This window comes from Solenopsis invicta, chromosome 5 (genome assembly GCF_016802725.1).
Source record: "Solenopsis invicta isolate M01_SB chromosome 5, UNIL_Sinv_3.0, whole genome shotgun sequence".
Classification (NCBI taxonomy): domain Eukaryota; kingdom Metazoa; phylum Arthropoda; class Insecta; order Hymenoptera; family Formicidae; genus Solenopsis; species Solenopsis invicta.
This window is the reverse complement of record NC_052668.1, coordinates 15,793,393-15,820,834: the sequence shown is the minus strand read 5'-3', so window position 1 is coordinate 15,820,834 and position 27,442 is coordinate 15,793,393. Positions and strand designations below refer to the sequence as shown.

At 37.0% G+C, this 27,442-nt stretch overlaps 1 protein-coding gene across 1 annotated transcript in view; it reads right to left on the bottom strand.

The window, feature by feature from the left end:
- The window catches only part of LOC105198572 (E3 ubiquitin-protein ligase MYLIP), a 189,293-nt gene that overhangs the window by 141,102 nt on the left and 20,749 nt on the right, over positions 1-27,442 (bottom strand). The gene's annotated exons all lie outside the window — the stretch shown is intronic.

Here is a 27,442-nt window from a genome sequence, read left to right as displayed (position 1 = left end):
TTAATTAGTAAGAATATATGAAATTAATATTAATTAATACGTGTATGAATATAAAGCATAATAAATGATTCGCTATAACTATATAACTATAATTTTTCTTCCTCACTTCCTCTCTCTACTTTCATTTAAAACGTTTCATTAAAAATATTTCATTAAAAATGCTAATTAAAAATGTATGTCAAATGCATGTCAAATACAAAGCGACAAAACATTTGAAGAATAAACTGTGTACTAAATATTAAGCAATGCGACAAAATAAAAATTAGTCAATCCTGAAAACTAATCCTTAAATCCTGAAAACTAGGTTGGAGCGTGCAAAATGCAAAAACGCGACATGCCATTAAATGCTAGGTGACTGTAGAAAATATTAATTATGGTAGAATAGCGCGTTTAAAATTTTTGCGACAACTTCCAGTCCTCGTCCGTAACTAATCCGCAATCTGCGGAAATTCGCAAACTTTGTTTTCACAGTGTAATACCGGATACAATGCGGCGAGCACGCGAGTCGACAGATAATCCAAGTAACGCACGCACGGGATTTAAGTCAATTAAAAAGTGCTTTCCCGCCTTGTTAACTTCATTGGAAGCTATACGTTTCGACAATCCTTGCTTGGTCTCTCTCTCTCTCTCTCTCTCTCTCTCTCTCTCTCCCCCTTTTCTCCGTTTCATAATTGCAACACGCTCATTCAAGCACCTTGATTATTTTTTCATCGTAATCGTGTGTCACGATTGTTCCGACCTATTGCAAGTTAATGAATTCGCTTTGAGAATTGAAGGCTGTGACATAAAGAAAACTTGTGTCTTGTAACAATCGCAAGAGTTTCTTTTGCAACGCAAATTATGCTACATTGAAATTTGCAGAAGAAAAAAGCTCTTTAGAATAATAAAAAACCATGAATGAAACGCCTGCAATAACAATTTTATTTCAACAATAACCTTCTTTATTTCCAATACAATTCCATTTCTGTATTGTCGCGAGAAGGCCTTCCAGATCGTTTATTTGAGTCCAGAAGTTCATAAAGACGTTGAAGATAAAAACCGTAAGATTTAAAATAACAAATATATTGATGTGCACCAAAAAAGAGCGAGAAAGTGAATCAAAATGTTCAGATGAAAATGTTAATTGTGCCTATGTGCTTTTTTGATTATAAAAAAATTTAATTGTGACGATAGAATATACATTCCTACGAAATACAATCTCATCTCTGTGAAATATATTTACTTTGTCTTATTAATTGATTTATTAACTAGAAAATTTTATTTCGTCATATTTTAATAAAGATTTATTTCGGTAAAATAAATGTATATCCCGCAAATAAATTTTTGTCTTCTTCTCAGTACGCAAAAAGATAACCGAAACGCAGGAAAATCACCTGTGTCTGTTCCATACTCAACAAGTGTTGCACAGTATAATATAAATCGCATATTATACCGTAAACTAGGTTGTTGCATATTCAAACTCGATAACTCTCATCTGAAGGCCAGTCGTCCTCGAAGCGTGAAAAATACATATCGACAGTAAGACCCGTCGACGCGTTGCGCGAAATATATATCCTGCGTTTCTCGAAACGTGCCGATGACGCGGTTGCCGGCGGCAGAGATTATTTCATCAATCGCGCAATGGACACGATCCATCTCGTACGTGTGTGTAGAACGCGCGACGGACCGATAGCCGATGCGCGACGCATGATGTATGTGCGTGTGCGAGTAGCGCGAGAGCGATTTGCTCGAGGGTCTCTGATAATGAACTCTCGCTTCAGCTGCTCGACGAACGATGCCGGACGGCATCGAGACGGGCGGACGGATGGGCGGACGGACGGGCGGTACACGTGATCGTACACGTGCATGTTCCGTCCCGTGCTGCATATCGGACAGACGTGCTGCTGCATCCGATTTGCATGCGCGAGGTCGTTCAACCGCGGCAGGAAAACATTTGACCCGATTTGGAGCGCGTACACACGCCGACGTCGAAACGGACGAATCTTGCGCCGCGATTGCACGAACGCGACAGGTTAGACGCATATAAATGCGCGTGTACGTGTGTACATGCACACGCACACACGTGGTATATTTCGAAAATAAAACCGCCGTCCGTTATCGTCGTTGCGGGATATCCGCACGGAATCCAGAGAACGATGCAATACGTTTTGGACGAGAACGAATAACTTTTGAGTTTTAACATAAATCTCGATCGCCGATTCCGGAAGTCTGAAATAGTGTTTCGCAGATTGTGAAATACTATCACGCTACGATGGAAACCTAGGGCATGCGACACGATGAAAAATTGAAAGTTTGCACTGTAAAGAATGATTTAACACGCGCGATATCAAAGTTCGTACTGACGCGTTTCCATCTCTGTGTATAAAACGGAGCGACTGTGTTCGAGAGAATTACGAGGAACAATGGGAAGAATATTAAACGAAGTAACAAATACATCGACGAAGAAAATTGCATTTATTTATCGTGTTGTAAACACAGAAAAATATCAATTCTACTGCTAAGAAAAGCTATTAAATTTAATTTATTTTATCCTTTAGAAATGGTTATTTGTAACAAACATTTTCTTTATCGTTGTCTTAAAATGTACTCATCAAATATTTAGAAAACAAATTTATATTCTTTCAAAGAATATTATAAAATTTTTTAATGACAATACGTCAGAATAATAAGCAAATCAAATTTTCGTTTTAACTTAAATATGATTGATTAAAGTATTAAATTACTTGGACTCAGAACATATTTTTAATAAATTTGATGTTGGTGAACTTAAGAAATTTGAATTAAGCAGATAATATTTACTTATATAATTATAATTCAAATAATTTACAGTATGTATTTTTCTGTGTCTATGCAAAAGTTCATTTTAAGTAAATATTAATTCTTTCAAATAAATAAAGAGTGTATTTTAAAACTATCATTAGGAAAAATATGCTTTGTAAAGACAACCGTTACTTAAAGGAAGACAACTAAAATTGTGCAATAACTTTTCTTAACACAGGAATAATATGTTTCTGCGTGTACAATTTTTAATCAGTCTTTAATCAGCTTTAATCGCTATTAATCAAAATTCGCGCGGTGTTAAATACGCTGTATACTAAACTGTTTCATGCGTCTCGCTTGTAAAGTAAAATATTCATCGTAAATAAAATCAATTGCTTATTATTAAAAGAAACTTCAATGGTGTTAATTAACTTTGCAAATAATTCCAAAAGAAATTGAATAATAACTAGTTATTAGATAACTGAATGATAATAAAAACCTATTACACCACGGACAAGAAGCTCATTCGGATTACAAAGATAACAAGACACTCGTTAGTAATGCAGAGCAAATCATATAAAAATCCGGAGTAATTGAATACCGCATCGGTTTTTCATTGCAATCCAGTTTAGTCATCCTGTCGCTTGACGGAGATTAATTTCCTTACGGTACGATATTATAATCACCGGTGTGTGTGCTGCTGCTACTACTATGCTATTAATATTCCAACACTGAACTTTGAATCGGCAAACTGTCCGGTACATCATCAGCAAACAGCAGGTGGAATTTATCACCTGAGCTAGTTTTCAAATAACTTTATACCAATGTTTCTTGCGTAATAGAGATCGCCGATCATTTGTGAGGCTTAAAAATCAATTCTCAGTCAAAATTCTCATAATATTCATAAATCAATAGACAAACTCTCTCAACAACCACAAATTTATTTCTCACAAATCATAATAAAATTATAATTTATTCAAATTAATTTTAAGAAATGCGCGTCAAATATTAATCGACAAAAGAGTTTTGGACAAATTCGAGGAACGTATGATGATAAACAACTTGATTAATGTACATTACTAAACATCCTTTTGCCAGCAATTTGGATCACATTTTTATTCTCGTTCTCTAGACGTGCGTTATTTATGCTTCCCGTCAAGGACGCCTTTTCCATTTATTCCCTCCCAGCTCACCGGAGAAACCGGTACAGCTCGATTCCGCACAGAAATCACCTTAGCGTGATTTATACCCGTTAAATTTTCTTTTATTCGTCACACGGAAACCTTCGTGTAGCAGCGAGTCGCGAACGTCGTTCGTTAACCTCTGCCATCTTTGAATTATTTATCCGAATTCGTTACCCGCCGAGTGTTCTTATTGTAGTAGCACATTTCCGCGACGGAGGAAAAGGATTCGGCTCGGAAAATTGGAAGCAAAGTCGGTTATGTTTGATTTAAAATGTCTGCAGTACACCTTCTTACGGAGCAGACGAAAAAATTCACGTGGCCGTTAAATATGCGCATATTAAATAAGCTCGAATACATTTCTCCATCCTAATTGCTTTTTATCACGACTATCGATTGCTTTTACGGTGAATGTAGGTAACCTGTATGTGTTTACGCATGATTCATGCGTAAAAAAAATGCTTGCTTATTAACTTATTAGACTAATCATGTGTGTCAGAATAATGCTGTATTTCTTTCCGAACGAGTTTCCGAACAGGTTTTTGCACATTTGCGTCGACTTGCGATTGCTTTACAATTTATTTATTTCTACTTTTTATTTTATTTCTTTTTTTCTTTTACTTTTACACCTCAACAAAGCTTACACCTGCAGATACTGTGAATCCGGAATTCGCTGCTTCGTAACGAAAGGCAAATCCGCCGTAGCAAGCTCGTCGCGAGGCGGATTACAAATGTTTTTTTAACGATGTGCCGATGAAAAAGCGAGTAGCGATTCTCTTCTTTTCGCGCGAAAACGTGACTCCTTGCGAAATGCGCCCCACCGATAGCTTCCTCTCGGCCATTAATCTTTGACTTACTCCACGTTTCGCCGTGTTTCGGCCTTGAACTGCTTGACCCGAAAATAGACCTACGTGAACGCGAAGGCGCGTAATTTCCGATCGCGATCTATGATTCACAAATAATACATCGTATTAGCTACCGGTCAAAGTCCAGACATTTATAATTTACAAGCGCGTTTACAAATGCCAAGCATGGAAAAAACTTATTTCCCTTCTATGCGCCGCTAATACAAAGACAGGTTTTAACAGGTGCATTAACTGCACTAAGAGATAACGACGCTGACTCATTTATTTGCATTTATCTTTGCCGCGCCTCTATCGCTGCATGTGTAAGCAAACGATAATGTGAATTGAAAACACACGCTTATTTTTGCCTTCGATGGAAACGAACGAAAAAAGATTTGATATCATTTTTGTTGTGCTACGATAACGAGAATAAATACAAGTAAAATTACATCGCGTGACGCAATCGGCACGTGTATTCGCGTCCATTACGCGTAATATGTGGAAGAAACGAACGTGCACCAGAACGTTGCTTAAACAGGAAGCCATCTACTTCAGCCAATTTAAATAATTCGTCAAGGTGGGGGAGCCTCCTAGGAGTGTCTCACGACAAACATTGTTTGTAATGTAACGGTCGAGACGACACAAATTATACCGCGACCGCTGTTCATTAAACTATCAATAATATAATGATCGTTGCAACAATAATTTAATACTGACGATTTTGCGAAGTTTAAAATAAATTATAAAGATTTGTGCTTCTTTAATAAAAAAAGCTTTCGTGCCGAAAAGAAAGACTAATACGTTGGCTTTTACGACCTCAATCGTAGATATAAATACGCCTTATAAATTGCGACTAAAAAAAAAACATATGGTTTTTAGTTCGGTTTAAAAAAATACTATCAAATTTATATTGCTTGAAATAACTACTAAAGCAAAAGTAGATATAAAAAAATACTTGATAAAAAAGATACTTTTAGTGAAGACAATTTTAGTGAAGCTAATTTTTTCATCGTGTTAAAGTTTTTAAAATAAAACAAAAAATTGCAATTAAATTTCATGTAAAATTAAAAAAAAATAGTCACCGAGAGAGACAAACGTTTGAAATATTGAAAAATGCATACAAGAAAAAATATTTATCGAAAAGAAGTGTGTTTGAATAGCATAAGATTCAAAGTCGTTAAAAGATGATTACCGAAAGACCTGCCTTCAACTTTCGTTTTTTGTTGCTAAAAGTATTATTCATCACAAATCTGTACCGGAAAAACAAACTATGAATTTTACAAACAGCTCGAGTTAGGCCTGAGTTTAAAGAAAGTGAGCCTTGGTTTCTTCTGCACGCCATACCGGCTCTTTCTTCGCTCTTTGTCTCCGAGGTTTTAGCGAAACGAGGGATCCTCTATGTTATTCCATCCACCCTACTCGCCAGATTTAGTACCGGTTGATTTTTGTTTATTTTCTAAATTGAAAATTGCGATGAAAGGGACGAGGTTCGACGGTGTTCCATCGATCCAAAAAATTATGACGAACAAACTAAAGGCGATTCTGACAGAAGCGTTTTCTCGGGCATTGATTCGTTGTATGAACGAAGTAAATAATGTACAGAAATGAGCTGACAAAAGAAATTGAATGAAGGCAATGATAGATATTTTTTATTTACTGCGGGTGTCTTTTAATGGCTTCTGTCCGGGCACTTCATTGTCACATTGTGTATATTTTAAATACGAAATGTCTTACATTTAAATACATTTAAATACATTTGAAAAATGTAGATATCAGGATTAAACTAACGAGATTTATACAATTTAATAAACATGAGCAGTAAAAGTGAGTTTAAATAGAAATACAGTAGAAAAATTATTTTCATTGTATTTCATTGATTAAAAATATAGTGAAAATATTATTTTGTTTTGTTATTTATAAAAAAATATATGTAAAAAAAATACGTCAAGAAAAATCTACATATTTTTTTGTTAATTACTTATATCACCAGTTTTTCATATTACACATTCGTAACGTTGCTTTTAAATGAAAATGTGCACATTGGACATTGGACCGATGCATAAATATTGAACAAACGCAGCAAACATCTACACCGCAAAGTATTCAACATATAATAGCGACATAGCGACCTGACTCTTCCTGTTTTTCAGTATAAGATCAGTTTCAGTATAATTTAATATTTGCATTTTCATTGAGTCTTGTGTTTTTAAAAATTCAGATTAAACGACACATTATGTACCAACAGCAATTAAAAATTTAAAAATTTATCTTCAAAATTTGAATGTTGACCGCCGTTAATCTAATCTGCGAACCGTGGTATTCAATGCAAATACACTCAAATTTATAATCTTGCGACTTCTCTTCGATCAAAGTCCAAATCTTCTTTTTTTTTAATTTTTATCTAAAAATTTATCTTCATTTACGCGTGTCGATAAAAATACGACTAAAAATAAATATGTGGAATCTAGAAACTAGTTAAACATTTATATATGTAAATATTCCTCACATCTCTAGTCTTCAACCCTTGAAATACGAATTAAGTTTGACATTCGTAACCGAGAAGTGCTCTAGTTAGGAAATGAAAGTTAGCTTTATCCAGGAAATGATAACGATATCACTCTAAGAGATAGTTTCACAACATCGTCGAGCAATTCGAATGACTTTTAACTAGAATGACAAAGCCGTATCCAACTCTGCTCGAGCCGACTGTATTCAGGGCTTGTCGGTACAAGGATTAACGCCTCCGCAAGTAACGATTTCGCGGCGACACCACGCCCGGGAGAAAACCTCTCAGAGACCTCTCGGAAACATTCTGGGTTGCGAAATGTCGAGATGTCTGCTGAGAGGATTGTGCGAGACACAAGACTCTACAGCGGTCGGATAACGAATCATAATTCGCCCCGCGGCATCGCTGGATTTTCCCGAGCGAATATAAGCGTCGTTCACATAAGGATTAGCGCCGTCACGGTGAAATCCTAAATTTGTGGTACCTTTATTCAACCAATAATCCTTTTAGACTTTCCGTCTGTACTCGTCAAGAGATTAATCTGCATTTCTCATACAAGTTACTTCTCCTTCTATTACATTCTATTATATTATATAAGTTATTTATTATATTTTTATTTCTTATTAGTTTATACGTTCTTATTTATACGTAGAATTATTTCAAAATAATTCTCCATTTCCATATTTATATATAAATGTTGTGGAATATTTGATTTCATCGAATCAACTAGTTTCATAATTTCATATTGATTAATTTTTTCGACTGCCACATGTAATCACAGTTAAGATTTTCATAGTAATTAATTCTTTTTGCGATAAACGTCTACAATTTTATCCGAAATGAACGGCGTGTTAGCTCGAAATCTGGCTGGACTGCGACGAAGATTCAGTCGCTACTTAATGACAAAACACAAGTCCGCGACGGTTCATAAATCATCAGAGTTCCGTAAAGAGCAAAGAGTATCAAAACGCATGTACCGGCAATAATTTATTACGAGTAGACGCGATGGAGATTATCGCTACCCGATAAGCATCGCGATAACGTAGAATCCGAATGAATTGCATACGCGCCTACCCAGCACGTGTTTCTACCCCCTTGACTGCCGTTATTCGATCGATCGATAGACATTTGAACAATTTCAACAGATGTTTCATAATACTCTTGTGCGTCCTTCAATTAATGTTTTCAATAAATTTATCACAAAAGTCAAACGATGCACGTAATAAAAGTGCAGTGGGAATGGCGTATTTCCGAAAAATCTGAAAAACCGAATGTAGATATATACCTACTTCAACGCACGCAAATTACACTCCGGTGCAACGATACGACTCCCGTAACGTTCCCGGAAGCTAAAAGCTTTTCCTGATAAACGGTAAAGTTTCGCGATTACTACAGACGGCGGTCGCGATCGAGAATGGGTACTTCGAGCTGTCGACGCGTTCTTTACGCGCTCAGACAGCCCTCGCTGGCGGCGTAATGGCTCGGACTTTACGTCAGCAATGCCATTGTAGCTCACGTCAAAACTGGAGAACTAATCTGAATCCAACGTCGACGGGCGCCTGGAAAGTCGCCAGCGCAGAAAATACAGCGGCGGAGTGAGTTAACTCCACGTCGATGTAGCGACGATGAAACTGCACGCCGCAGCAGTGCGGTGAGGCAATATGCCGTTTGCAACTTTGCAATAATCGCGAATCCATAAATCGTCGGTTTCGTAAAACTACGTAGGCGCGGGCCGTTAACGTGAAAAATGAATAATTTACTGCCGGTCGAATAAGCTGCGACGTCTGTCGTAACGAAAAATGTTTGTTTGCGAGCGAAGTGTGCGCGAAGGGGGAACGCAGCGATAAACAATTGCAAATATACGTTTCGGTCGCTGCCGTTAATGGCAAAGTGTTTGGAAACGTTTGTGACAAATAAATGAAGTTGTGCGTGCAAAAATATTGCTTGAAAAAACAAAAAGTACGCTGTTTTACGCCGTTCCGTCTAAAATCGCCGAAACAATCACGGACCGGATGCATAAAATAATAAACCGTACGTAAATAATGCGCCTGCAGTCTTGCACAATACAAGTTGTTAGAATATAAAACTAAAATTTTGATTAATCCCTTCATTTATTTATTCAGCGGCCATTTTACCTTTTTCACGAAACATTTTCTATTTCATAATAAATTAATAAATCGTCGAGAATGTAGAATAACGGCATTTCAAACGTGAAATTTACAAAGTCGTGCTCTCGAAAAATAAACAGGTAAAAAAATAATCGATTGATAATCACGCGCAATATTATTTCAACAATATTTACGTTGTACTTATAATTTGTAAACGGGAAGCGAGTGAAAAGCACAGAAAGTATGAATTTATGATTAATAATAGTAGACACATTTCACCGCGAGATAAAATAAACCAGAGTAGTTTGATGAGGGAAAAGAGCAACTCAACTCGCACTCGCGTCATTAAACACCGCAAAAATGCATTTTTTCGCGCGGATTACCAACGACGCGGCGTCCCGACGCGTCGTCGAGTGCATCACGCGAGATTTACCGTGCACAAATGAAGTCGAGAACGAATGAAACGCGACGATGGATAGCGGCGGCGACGCTCATCGGCACATTTTCCACTATTTCCCGTTTTTAATCGAAGAAAATGGCATTCGACGCCCGTTTTTTATGACCTCGTCCCTTATTTCACCGCAACCATCACTACCAGACGAACCTACCGAAGACCGACGTGTATGTGGCGTCAGTGGCGTCAGCGAAGCAATTTTGTTTTGCATTGTTAACTCTTCACACGGTGAATACGTTTCCCGTTCAATGCAATTCAATTCATATCACGCGATAAAAATTATTTTAATGGAATAAATATTAATATAACATTTAAAGTGAAACATATTAAGGCAGTGATAAATCGAGGTATCAATAAATTTTAATGGATTAATTCGACGCACATCCATACATGCACTTAGCTTATATGTATTTTTTTCACGCATCCGATACTTCAATATAAAATAAAAATCAATAAAATAATTTGTTGCTCATCAATCAACGCGCAGCAACGGAGTTGTTAATTACGTTATAAATAGATGTATTAATTTGTAAAAACACGAATACGTCGAAATATTATAGAATCGTTCAAAATATTTGAAATAACAACTATTGCGCGAATCAAACAATTTAATTCCACGTACAAGAAATGAATACTCGAAATATATTACTCGCTTCATGGTTACTTTGCTGTTGCCTGATGCCTGCCAGGCCTCTCCTCGTTCTTTCAGGTTTACCCTTCGTCACACTCACATAACTCTTGCGAAACAAATCTAATGTTTGCGTGACGAATAAAATTCAATTTTATATACTTTATCTTCGCAACAGCGTTTTCAATTTCAATTAATCTTCAGAACGAGTTATTGAAACATTGTAAATAACATTGCAAACCACTTAAAACGTGTACATAATTTGTCATTTGAGTAATGCATGTTATTTTATAAATTGAACTTTGGACGACCTGCAATTTATTTCAGAAATCAGGACAAAATTCTATTTATAATTTTACTGTGTAACATGAAGACAGTACATATGAAGAAATCGAATGCAACCGTGTACAAAATGTGTACACAACATGGAATATATACCGTACATCAAAATATACATGGTATAAAATTATAAATAGAATTCTATCCTGGAAAATATGATGTATATTTTATTTACAAATGCATTCTGATTATTCTATATATTTTTTATTATATGATGCGTCATAAATTCTGTTTTACTTTCTGATAGAACTATAAATAGTCGGAAAAAATCTTTCATGCAGCGGCCAATTTTCAATTTTATGGTGACATTAATGTAATTACATATGAAAGAATCGATAAGATTATTCAATTAGCTCAAATTGAAGCTATAATCCTCCATAATTGCTTCAATATTACGAAGCGCTATCGATAATCTCACTAAAATCGTTTAAGAAAAAAGAACTATTTGCAGAATATGAGAGACAACATGTCAATCAAGAAATAATTGAGTCTTCGAATAGAATTGTGAAAGTCTGTTTTCTTTTACCGCGATAATGAGAAGTTTGATGATTAAAGGAAATGTCCTAGACGCAATTAGCGAGAAAGCACTTTCTCGCGCTCAAGCTCGTGAAATAAAACGCCGCCCGATGCACTCGGTTTAAACAATTTGCTTTAATCGCTCTTATTCGCCTCCCCATGGGATAATAATCCACTTGCATTAATCGAGAAGCGTCGACGAGACGCAGGTAGCGCGTCTGGATCCGAAAGTTTTATTACCGGGATTAGATCGAGCTCTATTTACTGCCAATTTACTCGTTTACTGCCAATTTTGCGGGAGATACAACCGAGAGGCGCGGTTAAATTACAGATGTTGCATTAAAACGCATCTTCTGGTCGACGGAAATTTCCTATCAAATCTCGCGCACACGGGAAAATGTTCAACTACTATAAGAAAAGCGATTGCTCTCAATTTACTTTTCTTCTTTAAAGTAACAGTTAAATAACAGTCTTCAGCGAAGAATATTTTCTTGGTAATCGTCTTAAAATGTACTCATATAAATTTTAGAAACTCATTAGCATATACTGCAAAAAGGAATTTATACTGTTTCCCAAGAATATTTTAAAATTTTATCAAAGAAACGTCACACAGTAATAAGCAAATCGAATTTTTGTTTTAACTTAATATTCTTGAATAAAGTATTAAATTTATTAGGTCTCGGAATATTTTTTAAGTATATTTCAAAATTGCTTATAAAATACTCGAAGCAAATAAAATTAAATTTTATACACTTTATCTTCGTAACAGCGATTTCAATTTCAATTAATCTTCAGAGCGAGTTATTGAAACATTGCAAATAACATTGCAAATTACTTGCAATGCGTACATAATTTGTTATTTGAGTATATAATGCATGTTATTTTAACGATTAAACTTTGATACATACAAATATTTTTCTATATTCACTTTGCATCATTTGCGTCATCTCTTACATACGGCTATAGTCCGTAAAAAAATGATAAGACTTTTCAATCTTTTCAATTTTCGCTTTAAAATGTGCCGAATCGTAAATATCCAGGGTGCCGTTTTACGATTTCATCAACATTATCTAATATCCCACGAGTCGCGACGATAAGACCGCGGCAATATAACCCAAGTGTTTCGCGCCTGAAATTATCTTCGTTAACGGCGCGCCACCACTTTTCCTCACGACGTGATAAAATTAACTTAAAACTGCTATTTCGAGAGAATAACGTTACCATCACTGCACACCCCGAGCCGTTTTTCCTTTTTCCCCGCGCTCGCGGAAAGGGATGGTACTTAAAGTCGCGCGTCCGTCGAGCGGAACGGCTTATCGGGCTATCGAGTGGGCTATCGAGGATTAACGATCGCAGTCACATTTGCATAGATTAACCGAAGCTCGTGTCGTCGCGATGGTCTCCGCATCCGTGTGCATGCGCGAGCACATGCACGCGCGTCGTGTACCTTTGCGGTCGACTTGCGCAAAACGAGACGATCAATTAAATTAGCAATGCCCGTGTTCCAAAATTGATTTCCATCGTTTAAATTTACACGCCTCATTGACGCATAATTTTGCAACAGGTGGAAAATGCGTGAACAAATGTGAAACGTTTACTTAGTATGCTTCCATCATTCGATTCATACTTGAAATAATAAGAATGAAAAAAATGCTGAAAATGCTCAAGTAAGAATAAAAAGTGCAGCTGCTGCATTTTTAGTTCTTTTCCTCTTTCTCTCTTTCTCTCCCTGAGTTTTCCAGCTTCTTTTTGTAGAATATATAATTAATAATTTTACCGGGAAATTATCACGGATTAAACATCGATTCCTATTTTTTCTCGTACATGGAAAAAACGTTACTATTAGATATAACGGAACTTTGTAAGAAAATCAAAGCACCAGAAGAGAAGGAAGAAAAGGTACGAAAGAATCAGTGGAGAAACGAACCCATTATCGAATAACTCGATCTCTCCCCCCCCCCTCTCTCTCTCTCTCTCTCTTTTTGACAAACAAAGAGAAATCTTCAGTGGCACCGCAAAGAATCCGTATCTAAGATGGTTTGAAACACGAGGAAAAAGAGCATAAGAATATTTACGGAACTTTAATACTGTCGAAGCATCCGCAGTTGGTTACGACAACGAGTATTTTCCCGATTTCCATATTGTAATTCCAATACCATCCATCTACGCATATTAAAAAGTGTCTGATTCACTTTTTTTACAGAATGATTATAAATTTTTCATGTGCAGTTTCAACAACCGAGAATATAATTTGGTGTAATTTTAAAGAGAGAATAATCATTTTTCATTACGTTCATTTTTATTAAAATCAATTTTACGAATTTATCATTTTATTATCAATTATTCGCTGAATGTTGTATAACAGATGCATGCGCCTCCTGTTCTTCGTATAAATATTGTTAAAATAGACTAAGATGAAATATAATAATACGTAATAATAATATTTGGTTCAAAGAGCTTCGTAGCTTTAATAAAATAACATGAAAAATAAACGAAAAGATACATTATTTAACGTACATTTTAACTTTGAAGTGAATGCTTTTTTAGACAAACCAGTCTAAAAATTCGCGTCTGAGGATATTCGAGAACGCCGTTAAAAAAAAGGCAATACGCTTGGAAACAGGAACGCCTGATCGCTATGCATAGAGCCGTGCTTCAGACAGAAAACCACTTTGCTCGAATCGAGAAGCAAAAGTAACACATGCCACAGTGACACGAATATGACAACATGGCAACAGGTATGACGCGAGAGCACGTAGCTCAGCATACCTTGAGTCACGAACGGAAACGGAACGTGTGTCTTTACGGTGCAACGCGATATGCTCTGGATCGCCGTAAACGTCCGTTGCGTTATCATACTTATTGATACGCGATGTTTTACAACCAGTTCGCCGGCACGCAACGACAATGTTACTGATACGTGAGACAGATATGTCAAATGAGTTGACGCAACGCGAATTCCCCAACGCAGAAGAAAGACATAAAATAATACCTCGAAATAAACTTGGTCCCCTCGCTTAAGGATGTATTGGACATTTCTCAAAATATTACAATGTGAAAAAATTACAGATTACTTTTATATTGCATTTAAAAGCAGCAGAAAAAATTTGGCGGCAATGTTCTATCTGGATAAAAAATTATTTCAACAAAAACTAGACATTTGCTCTAATGTATAATTAATAAAGAAATAATAAAATAAGAGAAATGAACAAAATTTGAATTTTTTTAATGCTGTAAAAAATAATTTAATTTTTAACAAATAAAGTAAATAAACTGTAAAAATATATTATAAAAAAATATATAATCTTATTCACACAACTTTCATACGTACATATATAGTTTATTTGAAATATTAATATTAAAGACATTACGAAATTTTATTTACTTTTTTGCAGAAACTGTATTATCTCTGATACATCTTTAAGCTCGCATTAACCCCAGGCTCAGATACACGCGCTAAAAGAATAATTTTTTTCTGCCAATGAGATGTATTAATAAAAGATAAATCTCTGCGATAAATTTCGTGAATCTTTCGATTCATTTGTCTGCTTATTGTGCGTCCGTCATAAATTTAGATTCGGAGAGTTGAGTAATAGGAATGTCAAATAAACGATTTTTTGAGAGAGAAAAAGAGAGAGCATAGAAAGAAGATGCAGAAAGAGAAAAAGAGAAGCGCAAATTTAATCTAGGAAGAAAGAAAGATAAATATATACGTTCACAATAATTCATCGTAATAAATTATTTTTGCTTCAATATATTTTAATCACGGACAGACTCCTTGAAATCTTTATAACAAAAAAATGTTATTAAACCTGAGGATTATATAACTCATATTTTTCTGACGTTAATATCACTTCGATTAAAAATTTATTCACATAATTAAGAATTTTTTAACTTTTAAGTATTTTCTTTAGATTTTTTTTCTATTTTATAGCTTACAATATTAGAATAACTAAACTACTGTAATGTATTATAAAATAAAATGTAATTGAATAGCATTTTAAAAAATCAAAATTTTAATAACAAAGCTGTGCTAAACTGAAATTAGCACCTGAAAATTCTCCACAACACGCAACACTCTAAAGTTAAGATCTTTAGCTCAGTGATATATTATATTGTAGAATATTTTATGCCGATGTATTGTTGAGCAGTAACCGGACGCGTTTTGCGTTTACGAGCATCCAATGTCTAATACAACGGCACGATTTTGATGCATGCGCATGGGTGCTAAGGTAGATACGATTTCCGTAGAACGGCACACACATGGGGAGGCAGGTATGAGACGCACACAGTATCTATGCAGCCTGGGCTCAACAGTGAATAGAAGAGGTAATAATGTCTGTGTGTGCAGTGTCACAGCGTAAACGTTCGTAAGCACGCGTGTGTTTACTCCCCGCACGTGTGTCTCGCACACAAGTGCTACTTGCAAATGTGTATGTGCGCGCGCGCGCGCGCGTATAGACACAGAGACAGAGAACCCCAGCCGACGTCGGATGCAGCGTTACATATGCATGCAGCGGGGAGCAGCATTAAGGCCGTTCCCCACGGGCGGAGCTACCGGTCCTGAATGCACTTCGTGATTCCCTACGGGTTTCCTACGCAGTCGCGAACGGGAGCCAAGCTCGTTTTCGTCCGCGACACCTCGCAACAACGACGGACATAGTGCTCTTCGGGGACAGCGTGTGCTATGAAAAGGCAACGGTCGGACGACGCGGCTCAAGGCAGCTCATCTTGCGCCGGGATAACACACCTGGATAGATATTTGTCGGATTTTCGAAGGAGGGTGCGAGAAGAACTAAAATCCATTTGATATCCTGGATGAAGACTTCACAACAACAAAGAAAGATGCGACAATGTGACACTCGTGAACAATGAGTATATCTCTCCACGTTTTTCTTCGTAAATTCGAAAGAGACAGATTTAACATAAATAAGATTCAGGAAAAGAGGAAAATTTAAGATGATTTAGGAAACTTACTTGATTTTTCATACGCACTAATAGCTCGAAATTCAACAATCTTTACGAAAAAAGCTATTTGTTATTAAGTAAATATATTTATTTTAGTATCACATTCTCCCTTGATTTAAAGAAACACTTCGTAAGTTTAGAAAGAAATTATTTTATGTTTGTCGTAATATTTAAAAGTGTAGGTAAAATAATGCTAAAATAAATATATTTACTTAATATTAAAAAAAAATTATTTTGTCATTGTGTTGTTGAACATTTAATGACTGATGGATTGCAATTGTTCAAAACAAGCTAATACCCGATAGAATAAGTATGCTCTTTAACTTCGTTCGTTATCAGCAAACATTTCTGCGTCGTGAGTAAACGCCTAAGCTGACTAAAGCTTTATCTAAGACGCGTAGCTTACTATTGTGCCAAGATTCTCGCAAAGGGCGTTGTTCCTCTTCCTTGTAATCTCCCACATGCCTCTGTTCCAGGGCGAGAGGCAAGGGAGAGGAACACACTCTTCGTCGAAATTGATGTTTGTACACGTGTGTTTTCCTACATCGAAGCCTCTCCCGTACGCGAAAACAATTTTAAATAACGTCGAGCCGCTCTTTTGCATCATTCAGATCTTCATTTGCACAAATAACTCGAAGAAATAAATTAACATAATATATGATAGCATTAATGTAGTTATTTTTATCGGCGTGAAACAAAAAGTCATATTATATATACAGATAATTTTACAATAAATTATTCATAATGTTGCAATAAATAAATGCAAATCAAATAAAATAGCGAGTGCAAACACCAAGGCTCATACTCACAAAATTCTAAAAGTTTTTAATGTTGCCCCTTATCAAGAAACTTAATTCACCAAATATTACTTACTATATATATGTTTCAAAGGTAAATAAACTACGTTAATAAAAACTTTTAAAAAACCATAATTCGAACAATTGTTCCAACTGTAATTATTCGTCTCGTGTACCCGACCTTTCCAGATTTTTTTCTGAATTTTCTCAAATGTGTCGCTACCTCTTTTAAATCGTCTAAACAAATCTCGGGCGAAATCACAGATCGAGAACTTTAACGTGACCGTCGGATTTCGAGAAAAGACCGATGCAGTCGTCTCGGTCGGAATCGAACCAATGGCGGAAGGTTTTGGTGTAATGCTTAAGATAAGCAAGAGTTATCGACGAATGTATGCTGTACGTGTGTGCAGACACTTCGAGAGACACACATTCAGCCGTGTGCGCTGGCGACGAGTCTCACTCCGATATCGGGCCATCGGCGCCGTGGATTAGGAGAGCTACCTATTTCGAGTTACCTCGAAACAGCGATACGTTCCCGCGAAACGCACGGCGCTATCTGCGATCGATATCAACCGACGGATATACACAGAGATATCAGAAAATTTCCGACGGTATCTTGCGTCTCTGCCTTATTTCACGGCACGGACCCACGAGGATCGATCCAATTATCACGAACAGGAGATATCGCCAATAGACAATATAAAGACGAGCAGCGTGCGAGAGAACGCAGTTTCGCAGTTCAATATAAAATGACGAAGTAAACCAGAATTGTTATTGCCTTTCCCTTACCTATCGGTATGATTGCTGTCATAACTAGAAATACAAGAAGACAAATGTAACGAGAGATCTAATCTTTACTTATCTAATCATTATATTAATACATTTGTTATTAATTTCAACGTGTTTTGTTCTTTGTTATCGGAGCTTCGTCGATTTACTTATCTCTCACAGCTTCGCGCGAGCTGATACACGAAAGATCGTGCTACAGACGATTCTCGTTATAATTACTCGTAGTGTCCTGTGATAATCTCCTGCGCTGCATCGATTGGCGTCGTATCACATCGCGACGTCGAGATTCACAATTTGCAGATTGCAAGTCACACTAGCTTTCAGACTGTTTCCTGTTTCGTGGTCGCGGAAACGTTTCAACCGATAGGAACGCATCTAATTCCCTATCCCATCCCTCCCATCTTCGTGCCCTATTGCTTCTCCGCGAGCTCAATCGACTCGCTTCCGCAGAATGAATAACGATCGCCCCCGTACGTGCTGATACATAGAGCAACAACACATTCAATCGTAATCCGCAGAAAAGATTTCAGCCCGTGGCGAAATAGCTGAAGACATTTGTTTAAATATTGCTCGTGGTCTGCTATTTTCCCTTGCTCCCGCAGTCTCGTATTTCTTTTCCCTATATTCGCTATTCCGCATTTTTCTTTTTGCACAGGGAGAACGAGAGGATCGAAAGACGTCATTTATCGATATTGCAATATTATCAGAGTATCGTAAATAAAATTAAAATAAACAACAGCGTATTTCTCGAGAAGCTCGCGAAGGTACCTTTCCCGCAGCGAAGAATCTCCAAAAAGGCATCGCGTTCTAATTCTTACTTAATAAGAGACGAGAATCCTCGCGGCCGGTCGCATCTTCTATCTCTCGCTCGTCTCGAAACGGATGCTTCTCTCTGTACGAAATATCAAGCCGCCGCCGCCGATATCACTCGGACGAGATCAAGAAACTTTCGACCACTAGCTTTTAAATTTTACGCAAAACGAGTATCATTCTTCTCCCTGAGAAACGCGTGCGCGCGCGCGAAAATTTCCGATATTTCGGAGCATCGTTTGACGTGTACAGTAAAAAATGTGAGGCTGCGGACCATATTGAGAACTGAGTTTTACAATCCTGCGTTTTTAAGGAGATAAGGTTAAAAATAATTTTTCTCCGGTAAAAAGATTAATAAAAGAAATTTAAGGTATATCAGCGAGATTTCTTAATTAATATTTGATTCACTCGCTGATTCTATTCATTCGCCGTTACTCGCGGTACATTACTGTAATTATAAATCTTTCATACAGCTTGCACGCGAAAGTGGAGCGCATGAGAAAACGCATTTCTCTTTCTCCTCTGCACTAATGACATTTTCGCAAATAACGTTACTCGATAGACGTATTAGTCGGACAAAAATAACTTTGCGCATAGTTAACAGTTTTTGCACGAACTTTAGCAATCGCGAGCATTAAACTTTTCCAACCGCCAGCACGCCGAATTAGATTTTCAGAGAAACGAGCAGCATTGTGTTGAGAGAAGGGAGAGAGAGAGAGAAAGAGAGAAAAAGAGAGCGACCACGCGTGTTGAAGTTTCAAACAAACAGTGACAGCCATATGCGCCATACGATAACTTTTTCATGAGGTTCGCATATATAATCCCGCAAAAATAGAACGCGCAAATCAAGTGAAGAATTATATACACACACACACACACACACTCACACGCACACGCACACGCACACGCACACACACACACACACACACTGAAAATGAACTTATTTGCCGCTACATTTCCCCGCAATCACAAAGATTACATGGGAAATGAATTTTGTCGCGAGCGGATAACTGCATGCGTGCTTAACAATATTTACACGAAGTCGAGGCGTCGGGATTGCGAAACTTCGTCGACAAAGCTCATGTCGGATTGGTACTTTCGGGAGAAACGGAGAGATTCGCTGTCCTCGTCATCGTCGCCGTTTCGTTGTGTCACTGTCGTCGCGCAGCATGATGCGACAACGACGACGGTGCAAGAAGAAAGGTGCAAGAAGGACGACTGTCAACTTCAATTTTATCAGTTGAAATCCACCGGGCGGCTTAAAAAGTTTTGATGTTACCGGCATAGTGACTCTCGGGAGAGCTGTCCCTGGGGAAAAGCGCTGATCGTGTGCCTCTCCATGCACTCCATGTCTCCCTCCTCCCGCGTATCGTACTTTCTGTCTTTCCTCTTCGAGAACGCGAGAAACCCTTTTCCCACCGTGCGACAAACGTAAATACAATAACAACTTTATGCTGCTCGCGTCATGTGCGCATCGCAGTTTCTTACTCACTGCACCAACGGCAGCGTGCTTTCTTTCAAAGAAGAAACTTCCCTACGCTTCTGTCAGCGACTATTTACCCGCGAATGCGTCTCGAGTTTTGTGCACTTCATTATTGTCGCAAAATTTGTTCGCTGTAATAGCAAAGTTCATTGCAAGTTATTTCATTTAAAGTGCAAATAAATTACTAAACGTATATAAAATCACTCAAGAAATTATTTGAACATTGAGATCCGTTTTATAACCGGCGTATAAGTCATTTCTTCATTTGAATGTGTGATACACTTTACGAGTATATTGATTATATTAAAAATAAAATGTCGAAATTGTTTAAAAAAATTAAAGATACAGATATTTTTTCCTGTGCCAAAAAGTTTTCGTAGAAAGGTTTAAAAGAGTAAACCTGATCGATGTGCGTGATGTTAATAAAACAACTTTTAAATGAATATGCGTGAAAGAAGTCTGAGTCAGTGTTTAGTTTTTTATTCGAGAGATCGTTAAAATGCAAATCACATTTTAGCAATCGACTCGACCAACAGTTTGCATCGTTATTTACTCACGCAATTTATGTTATAAATGCAATAATTGAACGAAATGTAGGGGAAATATAATAACAATGAAAATTTTAAATTGTATAAAAATATAACGGAAGAACGTAAACCGCCAAATTTATTGATTAAAACTCCGCGAACGTCTTAAAATAAGAATCCTTTAATCCTATTTTCAGAAGAAGTTTTAATTTAAAGTAGCTAAAAACTTCTGACGTTATCATTCAATCAGACTTCCGTAATTTCTATTTCCTGATAAAAAAAAAAATTCACTTCCTCATAAATCCACGTATTCGGCCAAGCAATTTTAATCTCGACTGTCGATATCTAATTTCTTCTATCTTCTAATCTTCATCTTTTTGTACAAGATCCTCACATGCAAATAAATTTTACTGAGCTTTCGTATCTCTCTTTGCGCTCTCATACCTAGCGTTATCGCTTTTATACTTCTTATATTTTACACCCTTTTTTATTTTCAATCGTAAAAAATCAAGTTGTATTTCGAAATTCTATTTCGCATTCATATTTATGAATTCATCGGAAAATAATAATAATAAAGTTTATCTTTACCAAAATAAAATTTCGTTCGGCATGATGTTCGAAAAAAGAAGCGAACATTGAGAAAAGAGAAGCAGCTTTATGTTTTCATTTAACCTTTTGGAATTAGTCCTCAAACCTGACAATAACTTCAAACGCTGATTCGTTTTCGTAAAAAAATTTTGGCGACTATTCGGAGGCACACGGTCGGACAGCTAAACGAGAAACGTTAATTCCCCTCGTGACAAATTCCCGACGAAGCTCTCGCAACGACACGGCGCGACGGTGGCGAAATTCTCACCCCGAGTTTCATCGAATACGAATTGCGTCGCACATATGAATTTTTTATGAAGCTTCGTCAGGGTACTACGTCAACAAACAGCGACGCGCGAGAATGATTTTGCTCGGTGGACTGTGGACGGAAGATTAATCGACCGATTTTTGCAGCGGGCCGCATTGCTATACGCTCCTTTTTGTAGTGCACACTTCGCGCATGGAAATTCCATTACCCGCATCGAGTTGAAAACTGAAAAAAAAAGCCGGTTCCAATCAAAACGGGACGGGATTCGTCTCAACGTCATCTTGGAGATACCAGAATCCTCGTGTAACTGGCATTTACAAAATCTGGGTCGAGCTGTTCGTTAGCGCGACAAGTAGCTTATCGGTGGTTCGTGTAATCCGGCAGTTTACAGTGCATCGTAATCGCATGGTTTATCGCTGGTTAGACTAATAGTACAGTTTATCGGAAAACCGAATAATCGTAAGATTTACCGATACGCATGTCGTGTCCAACAGTTTATTGGTCTAACAGTCGTCGTGGCGTACCTGTGCGTACACAAAGCTCGAAATATACTGCAGATGCAGATAAAAAAATATAAGCAGATAAAAAAAATGTAAGGACTGGTAATTCATATCACAAATTAGGAATATCATTTTCTCGTAAGTGTTTTACTAATTTTAACTATATTATATGTGGTTAGGATAACTGTCCCAATTACTGTCACTTTATTCAATTGTGATGTTAAAATAAAAAGTATGAAAACTTTTTCTGTGTTAAAAATGTTTTAATGTTATACTGTCTATCATCTGACCATAAGTAAATTTATAGCAATAAATAAATAGGAAGATAATATTAGATACGTGCGACAATAATCGAGGAAAAGAGAGAGAGAAAGAGATAATATTTAGGACATTAATTGGCAAAATTGCCAATAACAGTTTCATACTTTATACTTTTTTATTATATTTAAATAATCAATTAGTTTTCACAAAATTTTTATTTTGTGTGTATTGAAATTTTTACTTGAATAATAATAAAAAAAATTGTGTGTGTGTGTGTGTGTGTGTGTGTGTGTGTGTGTGTGTGTGTGTGTCAACCACCACTATGTGCTTAAATTGGAACACTTATTTTACTTTTCATTTTCTATTCTCTGGCAAAAGTTCATTAATTAAATTTCAGATTGCCTTCTCATATACCATAATAAAAGATTTTAATTAATTACTTATTCTATTCTCAAATTAACTGCTTCCCTCTATAATAATTTATTTCATTTGTATTTTATTATTGCTATTATTAATTCTCAATAAAAAACAAATATCGATTTTTATACGATTTTTGCAAAGGAAAAAGAAGGAACAGTAACCTCAAATACAGACTGAAGGCAAGGTGAATCGAGATGCCACTTTCGGGAAACTGTCCAACAATAAACGATCGCACACGTGTTGAACGGCTAATTCACAAAGATACGATCAAAAAGAGGCAGAAATGCGGTGGTAGCCATATAGGTAATGCAACGATCTCTTCATTTCCGGCTGCTAGAGGCCTGCCCCGATTTAATGCATTTCGTCCAATTTCCGCCACCGCCGTTAAGAATCCAATCGTTGCCGGCATTCCATCCAACTAGTGACCCAGATATCGTTGCTTTGCCGTACTGTACGATGTACAAGTCACGTTCGAGTCGTATCGCGCTTGCGAGGAGGACAGAATAAAACGGAACATGACGCAAGCGTAACGTGTACATGTGAAAATTGAAAAGTCAAATTCAAAGCTCATCATAATAGATTATCCATTGCGCACTTGCGTAATACACTCGCGCGCACGCAATTATAATTTTCATTTCGCAGTCCGCATTCGGAGCGCCAGAAGAACTTAAGCTATTACGGACATGTTCGCAAAAAAAAAGAGAGCTTCTGCAGTTCATCGATTTTTCCACATCTCGATTATTCTCCGGGCTAATAACTGGGTCACTGAAATTTATGCCGCGAAGTACTGCCATTAGATCCAACTCTCCACTTCGCCATTATTCTTAATGCGAAATCTTCCACTCCACAGAATAGGACGCGAAAGTCCCTCTGGCGCATTGAGACGCAACGGCGACTGCATCGGTGGCGCATCGCGTGATTTTTCGTTTATGTACATATTGTCCGCTTTACATACATGCCCGTGACCCACAAGCAAACCGATCACTTGCGCATTCAATCTGCCGAACGGGCAATCTGCGTCCAATTCTGCGGACAATTTCAACGTACCAACATTGAGGCTTATCGACTTCGTCGATCCTATTCTGTCGCTTGCTTTTATTCGCTTTTTTTTTCTTTATTGATAACACGATGGCCAATAGATTGCGAAGGGTTTCGATGCAATTTGATGCAATTAATACGTGGAGCAACAATAGGTAGAGAAAGTAATGTATTTCCTTACACAAAAAGGTATCGAGAATTTAAAAGCTTGTAAATTTCCCACGGACAGAAATGCAGATACAGATACCTTTTGACGATAAATTGCATTCGTAAAGGATGATTATCAGGAGCATTAAAATGATGATTATATTTGCAAAGGCGTATACGCGTTATAATTCATTGGACGTTTGATTCGTACTCTGTGAAAAATTACGAGCGAGTAGATCTCGCTTCGCTGATAGGTTACAAAAACATATTTAAGATCCCATAACTGCCGCAAACCCAAGAAATAACATCGAAAGAGATAAACATCCCACGAAGTCACCTTGTATAAGGTATCGCCCTGAGAGTCGTAAAAGCGGGATATATCCTGCGGGAATAGCTATGTGTTTCCGGGTTTATATGAATGCGTATAGCAAGGGGAAGATGTTAACGCGAGAGACGCCAGATAGTATACCAAAGTCAAATTTACGCGGTTTCCTTTTCCCGTTTATGTCAGATAAATCATCTAAAATGTGAAAAAAAAAAGAAGAATATGCAAACAGCCTTTCGGCAAAAAATATTCACACTGCATAATACAACTTATTAATGCAATAAAATCTGAATATTTATAGTTTTCGTAAACGGATGTACGTAACGTTCGTAAACACAAAGTGTTTCGCAACATGTGGATATAAGTTCATAAATGAATTCAGAACACAACACAAAAAATTCATTTACACTGTAGGTCTATTTGACTTGGATAATGAAATAAAGTAAAGATTTATTGTAATAATTATATCACAATATCAGAATGTCAATCTTTTACTTGATACTATTTTTTGTATCATAAAACGCAGTTAATTAATTCGCCTAAATTCAATTAAATTTTGAGCAAGTAATGTAAATAGAAAAATAATGTTCATCAAAAATCGTAAAATAACAAAATTCACTGACAAAAGTTACAAATGTTTGATATTTTTTTGGTCTGTTAAAATATTAATAAAACGATAACTGTACCAAAAGTTTATTTTGTGTATATAAACTTTGTGTTTCAAATTTATTTTAAAAATTATTCCTATGTTATAAAACAGCTTGTACGTATAAAAATGTACTTAGCATTGGGGGGAGAGGGAGATATCCAATATCGTTTACTTGTTATAATACTCGTGACACGTGATTCCCTATGCTAACTTATTCGATCTTATATAACATTCGAATTTGAATGACATCTGGGATGATGGATATAGTTTGCCGTGCTTTCGCCCTGTATCTTTTCCCACAGCCCAAGTCGCAGCGAATGCGAAGGGACGCTCGTCTCCGCACGTTTCATCTCGACGAGATATCAGGAATCCGATCATACGGCGACGTCCTTCAACGAACGTATCCCTCTCGAATCTACCTCGATATACACGTCCCATCCTACGTACGTGGCATTTCGCCGCTCCTGCTCGGAGAATTCTCGTAATACCACGCGATGAGATTCCGAGATTTGCGCAAGTCAAATTTGAGCCGATGAAAATGACGTGACGTAGAGCTATTTGCAAAATTTCGACTGATTACGCAGCCGACGTGATTGCTAACTGGCCGATCTAATTGCTCACAATGTGATATTGAAACACGCTCGATTATCATTTCCCGCTCGTGTGTGTGCGTGTGTGTGTGTGTGTGTATGTCCACGGCTTAATTGATAATAAATTACACTATAACAGCCGCTCGTGTTGACGCAACGGCTATTTCAATTACAAAATATTCAGCGCCGCGCGCACAAACAACTTTGTACGAATGAAAATACGTTCCTTCAGCTTACAGTCTTGTTCCAAAGTGCGAAGAGACTTCGCAGTTTTTCACTTCGCGTCCTGTACTTTGTCCTCATAATTCCGCACCCCGTTTGCAAATGCAAGATGGAATGTGCAAACTGGAAAGGAAGAGTAAACGGAACTCTTCAACGAATCTTCAACGAAACTTTTCTCCTACTATAATTCCAACTTTACAAAACGTCACGCTATCCATCGCGCGACGAGACTTTCGGGATTTTCTCGCGACCGCCTTCTACGGCGCCAAGTCGAGACCTCGGGATTTGAATATTTTCAAAATTTTTTAGACGCACAATAAAGCGTGCGTTTACTTTCACCGAAAATCGACGACACACTTCCGCCTCACTCGAAAAATACAAAGTCGAGAAATTAGAAAGTAATATTTGTAGCCAGTGTTGTAAGAGACACGAGTTTTAAGTAACTTAAAACGAGATATAGTTACAGTTATTTGAAAAGAAAAATGTAACTAATTACAGATGCACATTTTCTATGAATAACTAGACACAGATACATTTATGTTAAAAATAAATCTAGATACTCAGGTACATGATAAATATAATAATATACAATAATACAAATATTAATAATATATTTTTATATATTTTAATTTTCCGTCATTTTATTGTATATTTTTTATATTTGTCGTTCTTTTTTTACATTTCAAAATGATCAAATATAAAGATTTCTTTTTGGTATTAAATTTGTCTTCCAGGCGTTCTACTGAAGAAGGTAAATCTGTTATTCGATTTAATTAAATATTTCGAGAATTACGTTATAATTATTCAAGGACTTTAACTGCTTAAATTTATCATTTGAGTATTTTAATAATTGCATAGTAAATACAGATGGGGAAGGCTCTCAGTTATCCATTTGGACATTATTTTCAACATCATCCTTTTTCATCGAACACTAAAGGTATCTTTTATGTATCAGAAATGTTATTTTAGATAAGATACAAATAGCACTGTAACCAGTTACGGTTATAGTTACTGAATTAAGAAAGATAACTAGTTACATAAGCGGATAGGAGTTACACAAAATGTATTTAGAAACAGTAAGATACATGTAGTTAGATATCTTACAACACTGCAGAGCGTTTTGCAATCTATATCCGAGCATTAACTAATTAAATGCGCTTTCGCCTTCGGCTTCTTTCTACAAAATGGAAACATCGTGCTCACCGGGCGGCCGAAAGATTTTAGTTACGCCACTGTCGAAACTTTCTCGAGCAATCTCGCACGTAATGGTGCATTTATCGATGAGTCAACGATTACCTCGGGAATCGGTCCCCCACCGTGGAGGCTTTTCCTTAATTACGGTGAAACTCTGAGTGAAAACGGGCGAGCGTTATTCGCGAATATCATTCCAGCATGAACGCGAGAGGCTTTCCTTCGCCTCGCGTATTTTCCTCAATTGACGATTAGAAAGTCACGACGCCCCCGTCCCATTTGATTTTCCCATTTCGACGATGTGACGTTTCGTAAATTCACACGCAGGGCGTCGCGCAGCAGTAATGATAGAGGCCATTCGGCGTCTCCTAATGACGCTCAATCGCATTCGGCGAAGAGCTTCATTACACGCCGTCGCACCTAACGACACAGTCGAACGTCGTATAATCGCCGGCCGTGTGATTGCCCCGATGGAAACAAACGATAGAGAACGAAAGAACTCGAACGCGAATTGAACAGTGATGAGGACCAA